This window comes from Panthera pardus, unplaced genomic scaffold, assembly GCF_024362965.1.
Source record: "Panthera pardus isolate Hobbes unplaced genomic scaffold, ASM2436296v1 HiC_scaffold_24, whole genome shotgun sequence".
In the NCBI taxonomy this organism is placed as follows: Eukaryota; Metazoa; Chordata; class Mammalia; order Carnivora; family Felidae; genus Panthera; species Panthera pardus.
This window is the reverse complement of record NW_026526810.1, coordinates 116,355,271-116,366,251: the sequence shown is the minus strand read 5'-3', so window position 1 is coordinate 116,366,251 and position 10,981 is coordinate 116,355,271. Positions and strand designations below refer to the sequence as shown.

Here is a 10,981-nt window from a genome sequence, read left to right as displayed (position 1 = left end):
GGTTGCTGCCTATGGGCCTCCTACAAGGGAGAACTAAAAATAGTGACCGTTTAAGATTATTGGACACAAGCTCTGCATTGACACCAAAAATATTACATATACATAATATTTAATAAATAGATATGAATACATATAATAAACATAAATAATATATATAAAATATTTGTTTTTTTCCCTTTTCTCTCTTTATCATATCACATAAGATAAGATGTACAGATTTTACATTACAGTATTTAAATACAAGATATAAGGAAGAAAAGTGAATGTCACCTAAGGACTTTGCATCCTTTTCTAGGAAAACTATGAGTGTGTTTTGGTTGTACATAGGATATCTCTATCATGTTAGGCAGAAGTGTGACCTTATGGCCTTTGTTTGGAGATTAAATATGATTTAAGAAGGTGCATATGGACGTCAAGTTGATAAGGGGTGGACGGTGATGGTTAATTTTATGTCAGCTTGGCTAGATGTTGATGTGAAGATACTTTTTAAATTAACATTTAAATTTAAGTTTCATTTAGATAAATATTAACATGATTAATGTGATTAACATTTAAATCAATAGACTCTGAGTAAAGTAGATTACCCTTCATAACGTGAGGCAGTACCCTTTAATCGTTGAAGGCCTTAAGTGCAAAGACTATGGTTCCCCAAGGAAGAAGGAATTCTGCTTCCTGACTGTGTTTGGACTTAAGCTGCAACCTCAACTCCTCCCCAAGTTTCTAGCCTATTGGCCTTCCCTACAGATTTCAGACTAGCTATCCCTCAACAATTGCCTGAGCTAATAATTCTTTAAAAGACATCTCTCTTTCTACATGCTTACACATCTAATTGGTTCTGCCTTATGGAGAACCCTGACTAACACAGTTTTGATCTGAGCAGATAGGTGAATTGTAACATTGATGAAGATGAAACAGGCAGAGAACTGACTTGTGGTGGGGAGGGGAGAGAGCAAATGGAGAGGAGCATGAGTGTTATATTAGACATGCTAATTTTGAGAACCTTATTAGACAACCACGTGGAGATGTTGAGTAAGCAATTGGTAAATGAGTTTAATGCTCAGGGGATATGTCAGAACTAGAAATCTAAAACTGGGAGCCATCAGCATATAGAAGATGTTTAAAACACTGGAACTAATGAGCTCATCTATAGAGAGAATGTTGATAGAGAATGGAAGAGAGCTGACGACTAAGCCCCGAGGAAGTCCAATATTTAAAGGTCAGGAAGAAGGAGAACCAAGCATAAGGAACTAAAAAAGAACAGCCAAAAGTGCAAGTACAAGAAAACCCAGGAGATTATAGTGATCTAGAAGATAAATAAAGAAGGTGTCTTAAGAACAGGCGATTCATCAACTGTGTCAGATGCTGCCAAGAATTGGGAATTGTTCATTGGGTTTGGCATTGTAGATGTCCACGGTGACCCTGAGAAGTGGAATATCAGTAAATGGTAGGGGCAAAGCCTGATTGAGATGGGATGCTTCCACTGCCCCACATGGCATTTCACATGTTTTTCTAATCTTCAATACTCTATTCATATTATATATCCAGGTGATGGCTTCAACTTCTATTTCACTGGGAGGAAGATTCAAAGCAATCAGACAAAATCTATGGCATTTCCCCATTATCAAATCTTGTCATCTGTTGCATTTTTATGCAAATATTCATCTTCCCTGCTCCTATTTAACTCCTTGCTTTAATTTAATATCAACCTCCCAGGATGCACTCAATCTCATCCCCTCTTGCCTATTCTATGACTTTCCAATTACAATTGTACTTTCTGTTCTGCATCCTTTTTCTCTCTTTGCTGCATTGCTAACCTCACAATACAAAATACAGAAATTTCTCCCATTAAAAAAAAAAAATCCTCCCTGGACTTTGTCATGGAAAAGATATATGGTTCCTGGGTACAGTGTAATGTGTTATGGCCTTCTTACTCTACACTGTGCTAGAACTTGTCCAGTAATGCATAAAGATCTAAGCAAGTATCCACACATTCAATGTTCAGTAATTTGAAAATATTAACAGTGAAAAGCTGAAATTAAAATTTTCTAAGTGGATTCTTTTGGGTTTTCACACCAACTAGTAGTCAATACAAACGCCCCCCTCTGCTTTCCCACCAATCTTTCTTTGCTCTTAAATCCCACAAAACCCTACAGCACTACCCCCATTTCTGTGCTCATTTTTATAGCAAAACTCCTTAGAAAGTTGTCCACTCTTGCTCTCTTTACTTCCCCAATAGCTATTTTCTCTTCAACTCATTCCAGTCAGACTTTGCCCCTACCATTTACTAATATTCCACTTCTCAGGGTCACTGTGGACCTACATTTTGCCAAACCCAATGAACAATTCCCAATTCTTGGCAACATCTGACACAGTTGATAAATCCCCAGTTCCTAAGACACCTTCTTTATTTATTGTCTAGATCACTGTACTCTCCTTGTACTTGTGGCTGCTTTTTTTTTTCTTCAGTTCCTTTTGTTTGATTCTCCTTCTTCCTGACTTCTAAATATTGGACTTCCTCAGAGCTCAATCATCAGCTCTCTTCTGTTCTCTATCAACATTCTCTCTATTGTTGAGCTCATTAGTCCCAATGTCTTAAACATCTTCTATATGCTGGTGTCCCTAGGGAAGCACAGAATGATTGTTGGACTGTGCTGAGTCCTGCTTGAGGTTTGCCATCACAAATTCAGAATGTCCCTGTAAGAATATTGAATGTTTTTCTTCAGCCATACTGAGATGCTATGGAGTAGCTGCAAAGTGGTCAAGAACCAGGTTTAAACAGAGTTAGAGTTTGTCATGTAAAAGTTACATGGATGGTGGTAGGCAAAATTTTAAAGATGACTCTCCAGGATCCTATCCACTGGTTATTCCATCAGGCATTAATCTAGCTCCTGCTATAAAGGAACTTTGAAGACGTAAGGTTATTAATCAGCTGAATTTAAGATAAGGAGATTATCTTGCATAATCCAGGTGGGCCCAATGTAGACACATGAAACATTAAAAGCAGAGAGGCAGAAGAAGAGATTAGAGATATTCTAAGTATGAGAAAGATTCAATGGAACTTATTGGCTTTGAAATGTGATGGTCTACATGCAAGGACCAGACAGTGGCCTCTAGGGGCTAAGGGTGGCTCCCAGCCAACAGCCTGCAAAGAAATGGGACCTCAGTCCTACAATTGTATGGAATTGTTTGGCCAACATCTGAATGAGCTTAGAAGTGGATAATTCCTCAGAGTCTCCAGGTAAGAACCCACAAGACATTGACCTATAGAACTGTGAAATAAACAAATGAGTGTTGTTTCAAACCACTGTGTTTGCATAGGAAATAAAGGTCAAGTCGTTGATGGACTATGAAAAGGATTGGTCATTAGTAATAGACTGTAGAATCCTACCTACATAGCAAGGTAAGGAGGAAGAAGAAGGAAGAGAGGAATGTTGAAAAAAAGTGGATTAAAATTCTTGATGAACTAAGAATTATTGGAACCAGTGCTAAGCTGAAAAGATAGGATCCAAAATATGGCTGTAAAAGTGCATGGTAGAGATGGGATAAAAGACAAGACTTTTAGAAGAGGGAAGGACAATTTATTGTTAGAGGCCAGGATAATGGGTGGATTATCTGTACATGTGGTAAAACCAGATAACATAGTGACTGATACAGTAGCAGAGAAAAACTTATTGACTGAGGCAGGTGCTAAAGTCCCAAGTGAATGGTAAGGAAAAAGCATGGTATCCATGGATGATTGTGTTATGTAGTGATGGCAGGCAATATAGTCTTATGGCATTTACTTTGAAGAACATTGGATTTGGGGATGGTGAGAAAAGAAATGATTTAGACACAGTAAGAAAGATCAAGAAAGATGATTATCCTACCACAAAGCCCTTCACCACATGGGGTGATGTGGTAAAAAACAAAACAAAACAAAACAAACAAACAAACAAACAGAAACAAGAGAAACGAAGAAACAGCCACTGCAGAGAAGAGCTTTAGGAAACCATTTTCCCTTAAAGAAGGTGAAGAGATTGCTTAGAAAAGAAGTTTTTGTTTGTTTTTGTTTTTGCCCTTATGATGCCCATGAATTCCAAAAGGAAGAGTGGAAGAGTTTGGTGCTCTGCTGGGGCAAGGGTGATGGTGGTAATGGTAGACGAGAGCTTGCATTAGATTCAGGGTTATATAAAAACATAAGGGAATAGGAATTCTTTTTTTTTTTTTTAATTTTTTTTTTTAACGTTTATTTATTTTTGAGACAGAGAGAGACAGAGCATGAACAGGGGAGGGGCAGAGAGAGAGGGAGACACAGATCGGAAACAGGCTCCAGGCTCTGAGCCATCAGCCCAGAGCCCGACGCTGGGCTCGAACTCATGGACCGTGAGATCGTGACCTGAGCCGAGGTTGGATGCTTAACCGACTGAGCCACCCAGGCGCCCCAGGAATTCTTGTAAAAGATATCATATAAGTCTTGGACCTCTTGTGGAGATAAAATGTATGGCAATTTTGGAGAAGGTAGGCCATTAATTCTAATTTTACCTTCCTTCTTGGGATTGATTTTTTAAGGCATTGGGGCTGAGCTGATGGTATTGCAGGGGTAGAAATTAGTGCTCTTATTAGGTACATGAGAAGTTCTCTGGACTTTCCTTAAATCCTGATGCTTTACATTTAATAAAACTGAGGCAAAGAGAGATTGAGTAAATCTTCCTAATTTGTCAGCAAGCAAGTGGAAGAGCTAGGATGCAAAGTCAAGCAATTGGACTCCAGAGCAGAGTTCTATTGTGCTAGAGGCACTCAGGAATGCTTGTTGACTAAAAAAATGGTTGCAGAGAAACCTGTTATTTGGGAAAATGCCCTCCCTCTGGGGTGATGTCAGTTTGCTAAGGACCCAACACTAGTGAGAGGCAGACCTGGGCATAATGGGCTTCCAAGACTACACCATCATAATGCCATGTTTTTCTATCTTATGCTTCTCTTAGAACATTGTTTTAGAAACCCAGTCACTATGCCGTGAGGAAGCCCAGTCTGCATGGAGAGAAAAGGAGGCCCACAGGCCCTCCGACAGTCATTGGATAAATTGGATAAATAACACTAACTTGCCAGCCATGGGAAAGAGTCATCTTGGATATGGATCCTTAGCCCTAAATTGTGCTCCCCAAATGATGCCACAGGGGACAGACATAAGCCTTCCCTTTTGAGTCTTGCCCAAATTGCATATTTATGAGCAACATAAATAATAATTGTTATTTTAAGCCACAAAATTCAGGAGTTTGTAAGGCAACAATAAATAACTAGAACATTTGTCCACCGAACTACCTGATGTCCCTGAGCTTTTGCTTCCCCAGCTATAAAATAAGGATCAGATCAACAGACCAGAGGGTTGCCCCACAGATTCACAAAACGGAAATATACATATTGTGGCACAAGTAGGTATTCAATCAAAGTTGCCTTTCTCCTCATGCCCTCTGTAGCTTCCCTCCCAGATTAGACAATGCAGCCAGAAATGTTTTGTATGTATATAAGTAGGCAAAAAGCTGAGATCAGAGGGGCACCTGGGTGGCTCAGTTGGTTAAGTGTCCAACTTCAGCTCAGGTCATGATCTCACGGTTCATGAGTTCAAGCCCTGCATCGGGCTCTGTGCTGACAGCTCAGAGCCTGGAGCCTGCCTTGGATTCTGTCTGTCTGTCTGTCTGTCTCTCTCTCTCTCTCTCTCTCTCTCTCTCCCTCCCCCCCCTCCCCCACTCACCCTCTGTCTCTCTCTCTCAAAAAAACAAAACAAAACATTAAACAATTGTTTTTTAAATGGGAGGAAGAAGAAAGGCTACTCTATCTGCTGATTCTCATCCCCCAATAGCTCACACTTTTGCTTTAGTTGAGTCTCTGCTTGAGATTCTCCATCTTGTGCCTTTCTACACATCAACATTCATTATTTTTCTCTGTAGCTCTGATCACCTGAATATTATATATTTGTGTGTCTATTATACTGACTTACTGCACTGACATGGAAACTCCATGAAAACAGGGATTTTTCACTTATGTCCCCCTCTTTCTGCAGCACCTGGAACAGTGCCTGACCTACAGCAGGAATTCCATAAATATTTGTTGAGTGGCTCAATGAATGAATTCTTCCTGGTATAGTCTCTCCTTTTGTTTTAATTTACTTCTTTTAGATGGCATGCACAAGAACATGTTGAATGGAACATTGACTTTAAGATTAGAAAGTCAGACAGACTCTAAGAAAGGAAAAGGCAGTCAAATATGCCAATTACTTCAGAAGGGTAATGGCATATTTTGAAATTTGGAGGCTGGTTCATTAAAATTCATTTTGCACTACATAAAATAAGGAATCGGAAGCCTGACAGAAATGAAACTCAAATAGGCATTCATTTCCTTTATCTTTTTACAAGACAGATCAATTAGTAATTTTATGGTTGAAAAACCCCATTTTTAAATGTTATGTGGGACTTAGTGTAATATCAAATCTGGCCTAATGTCACCTTTATTAAGGAATTGAAAACACTTTTACATCTGTTCATTCTACTAAAAAAAAACATACTGAGAAGCACATTTTTGTCATCTAAAGTTTATAACGGAGGAGAAAAATGGGCACAGAAATGATCTTGTTGCATAATTAACATCCCAAAAAGTAAGGGCGAATGATCAGCACTGGACTGGAACATTTTGAGCTGCACTTACATTTGTAAACGAAGCTACGGAAACCCTCCCAAACAGGTGTGTTAGAGGGTCCAGATGGCCTCAACGAGAGGCCAGGAAGCCAACACCTTCTGCTGTGTTTCTGGCCACTCTCACAGGCTCAGTGGGTTTGGCTGCATCAGTGCCTTGTGCTGGGGGGCAGCCAAGGGGACACACAGGTGGTGCCGGATGAGAAACAGGGTTTCCAACAAGAGACTGCTGTGCTGCTGGAGAACTGCCTCCCTTTCCACTACCAGGTTATAAAACTAAGATCCAAGTCATTTATGGCTGGTATAGATCCTAGATACTTTTAGGTAAGAGAGCATAGGTGTTATTTAACCTCAATATCCTAACTCAGGTAATTACATTATGCCACCTGAAATTTTCCCTGCAGGTTCAATCAAATCTGGTATTTTCCTTTGCTTTTTAGTCCTGTGTACAGTTGCTGTGCTGTTAAACAGCTGCTAAGCACCATCCTATACACCACAAAGAGTGTATATTCTTTATGAGTTGGATGTAGGGATGAGGATGTGTGATGCTGGCAAACCTTCTTGTGGAGCTCGTTCTAGCAGGATGTTTTGCTAATCATAAACAAGAAAACCTTTGGCCCTTTTGGTTGCAAACAGAGCCTTGGGAAAGTGATGCGGATTGATTCATTTGGTCCCTTCCAGTGAGAGTGAGGCAGCAAGGGAGTTTTACAAGTCACAAACCTAATGATGGAATCTTTACCTAGTGCAGGGAGCCCTAAAGAATGATCACTGTACAAATAAACCTACTGAGAAAGCTTGGGAGCCATATGCAAAGTATTATGATGGAGGCCACTTCTTTCCTCTCTCCCTTTCGCTTTTCCACCAACTTACCTCCATCTAGCATTCATATTTTAAAAGAGGATTACCCATGGAGGGGAACCAATTTTGAATACTGAAAGGACCAGTTCCCCAAACACCCACCTTCTCATTCTTCTACAGAATTTTGTTGGGTTAAGACTTTGCATTTAAAGAAAGGATCATTAAAATCAGCGTGTGAATTTAGAAAACTAATCATAGCTACATGTATTATTCCAGCAGTTTTTATTTTTTTTATTTTTATTTTTTCAATATATGAAATTTATTGTCAAATTGGTTTCCATACAACACCCAGTGCTCATCCCAAAAGGTGCCCTCCTCGATACCCATCACCCACCCTCCCCTCCCTCCCACCCCCCATCAACTCTCAGTTTGTTCTCAGTTTTTTAAGAGTCTCTTATGCTTTGGCTCTCTCCCACTCTAACCTCTTTTTTTTTTTTTTCTTCCCCTCCCCCGTGGGTTTCTGTTAAGTTTCTCAGGATCCACATAAGAGTGAAACCATGTGGTATCTGTCTTTCTCTCTATGGCTTATTTCACTTAGCATCACACTCTCCAGTTCCATCCACGTTGCTACAAAGGGCCATATTTTGTTCTTTCTCATTGCCACGTAGTATTCCATTGTGTATATAAACCACAATTTCTTTATCCATTCATCAGTTGATGGACATTTAGGCTCTTTCCATAATTTGGCTATTGTTGAGAATGCTGCTATAAACATTGGGGTACAAGTGCCCCTATGCATCAGTACTCCTGTATCCCTTGGGTAAATTCCTAGCAGTGCTATTGCTGGGTCATAGGGTAGGTCTATTTTTAATTTTCTGAGGAACCTCCACACTGTTTTCCAGAGTGGCTGCACCAATTTGCATTCCCACCAACAGTGCAAGAGGCTTCCCGTTTCTCCACATCCTTTCCAGCATCTGTAGTCTCCTGATTTGTTCATTTTGGCCACTCTGACTGGCGTGAGGTGATATCTGAGTGTGGTTCTGATTTGTATTTCCCTGATAAGGAGCGATGTTGAGCATCTTTTCATGTGCCTGTTGGCCATCCAGATGTCTTCTTTAGAGAAGTGTCTATTCATGTTTTCAGCCCATTTCTTCACTGGGTTATTTGTTTTTAGGGTGTGGAGTTTGGTGAGCTCTTTATAGATTGTGGATACTAGCCCTTTGTCTGATATGTCATTTGCAAATATCTTTTCCCATTCCGTTGGTTGCCTTTTAGTTTTGTTGATTGTTTCCTTTGCTGTGCAGAAGCTTTCTGTCTTCATAAGGTCCCAGTAATTCATTTTTGCTTTTAATTCCCTTGCCTTTGGGGATGTGTCGAGTAAGAGATTGCTACGGCTGAGGTCAGAGAGGTCTTTTCCTGCTTTCACCTCTAGGGTTTTGATGGTTTCCTGTCTCACATTCAGGTCCTTTATCCATTTTGAGTTTATTTTTGTAAATGGCGTGAGAAAGTGGTCTAGTTTCAACCTTCTGCATGTTGCTGTCCAGTTCTCCCAGGCCCATTTGTTAAAGAGACTGTCTTTTTCCATTGGATGTTCTTTCCTGCTTTGTCAAAGATGAGTTGGCCATACGTTTGTGGGTCTAGTTCTGGGGTTTCTATTCTATTCCATTGGTCTATGTGTCTGTTTTTGTGCCAATACCATGCTGTCTTGATGATGACAGCTTTGTAGTAGAGGCTAAAGTCTGGGATTGTGATGCCTCCTGCTTCGGTCTTCTTCAAAATTACTTTGGCTATTCGGGGCTTTTTGTTGTTCCATATGAATTTTAGGATTGCTTGTTCGATTCCAGCAGTTTTTAAATAGTTTCCTGTGACAAATATAGCATAGGAGATTCCCTTGGAGGATAAACTCCCAGGGTGTGTTTGATTCCAGGAGTGCTACTTAAAGTTCCTCCCTTCTATCACTAGTAGGGAACTTCAATTGACAAGTGAAGGAAAGAGGCATTATTGTGGGAAAAATATTCAATGCATTTTAATTTGCATAAAGAGAAATAACTTACTAATGCCAGTCCCTTGGCAAAGAAAGAATAGCCAAAATTTGTTTGTCTTTTTCTTCTTCCCTTTATGTAAGTCTGTAGTTTCAGAGAGAAACTGAACTTGCTCAAGGTACTATGCAGTACCCTTTCCTGCATAGAAGTCTGAGCTAGTCCTCAGAGTCTTAAAATAAGACCTTCCCAGCATTTTCCCCCCAAATAGACCACTTTTTGTCAATATTAAAATCTGTTGGAGCAGTTTGTATCACTTAGAACTACAAATGGCTTCATATCACAGAAACCTCAAGTGTGGCTCAAACAGAGACTTTTCTCACATGACCAGAATTCCAGATACAGGCAGTCCAAAACTGGGACAGTTGTTCTAGGAAGTCATCAAAAGCAAGGCTCCTTCTTCCTCTTGGTCTTAGCTTGTTTGTTTTAACTTCATGATTGCAAGATGGCCGTGCTTCAGACATTGCATCTGTATTCCAGCAAGAGGAAAAGAGAAAAATAAACAGCAAACGGTTCATATGATTCATGTCAAATGAGTTTGTCTCTTTTGACAGGAAAACAATATTATTCTCAAAATCTCCACTTGGAGACCTCCCCTCATTAGCCACAACTGGGCCATATAATCCTCTAGTTTCAAGGAGGCCTAAGGTGGTAAGTTCTTTTCTTTGGCCTAAACAGTGAATCACTGCTACTTGGAATGAAATCAGAGCTGATAAGGAAGTAAGGGTTATAAATAAAAAATTCATTATGAATAAGAAATTCAAGTTATGAATTAAAAATAGGAAAACAGATATTGTAGGTTAACAAGCAGTGGAAGCCACATGTCATTAATAAACTTCACAAGTTTATTTTCCATCTTACCGTTAGCCTTAATGATGTGCAGATGCAAATTGTCTTGAGTGTGAACCAACATTATAGTCCCCAGAAAAATTTCCATCAGCAGTAACTTTACTACATGTAGGAATTAAGTCTCAAACATACTCCTGTCCTTCTCCTGTATCAACCTTAGGCACGCAGTGTTGAAACTCTTCCATATCATAATTCTCACATTCAGTCTTGAAAGGGTGGTCTGTGAAGTTAACAAAAGATAGATTAAGAGGTAAAAGGCACAGAATTTTTATTAAGAGTTACATACATAAGAGTTCATAGAAAAATGACACTCAAAAAAGTGGTTAGACTCAGGGGTTTGTATACCATTTTAACAAAAGAAAGGAAGTTTGAGCTTCAGAGGGCAATAAATTATGGGGAAGGGACTAGGGAATATATGGGGCAATGGATGGGAGATAAGGGCTTTTTAGTAAAGTTTGCTCAAACTCACCTTGGCTCTCTGTCTCAGGTGACAGTCACTCTTCTCTTCCTGATAAAATGAGGTAACCTTCACAAAGGGAAATTTATGTTCTGCTTTTAGGCAGATAAGGGGAGGGCAGAGAACACTTTCTGCATCTGTTAGTTCTCAATTGCCTTCAACTCAAAGTAATC

The 10,981-nt window shown here is 39.7% G+C and overlaps 1 pseudogene; it reads left to right on the top strand.

Moving 5' to 3' along the window:
* Nucleotides 1-3,512: 3,512 nt before the first annotated feature.
* The window catches only part of LOC109253776 (ribosome biogenesis protein NSA2 homolog), a 31,015-nt pseudogene continuing 23,546 nt past the window's right edge, over nt 3,513-10,981 (top strand).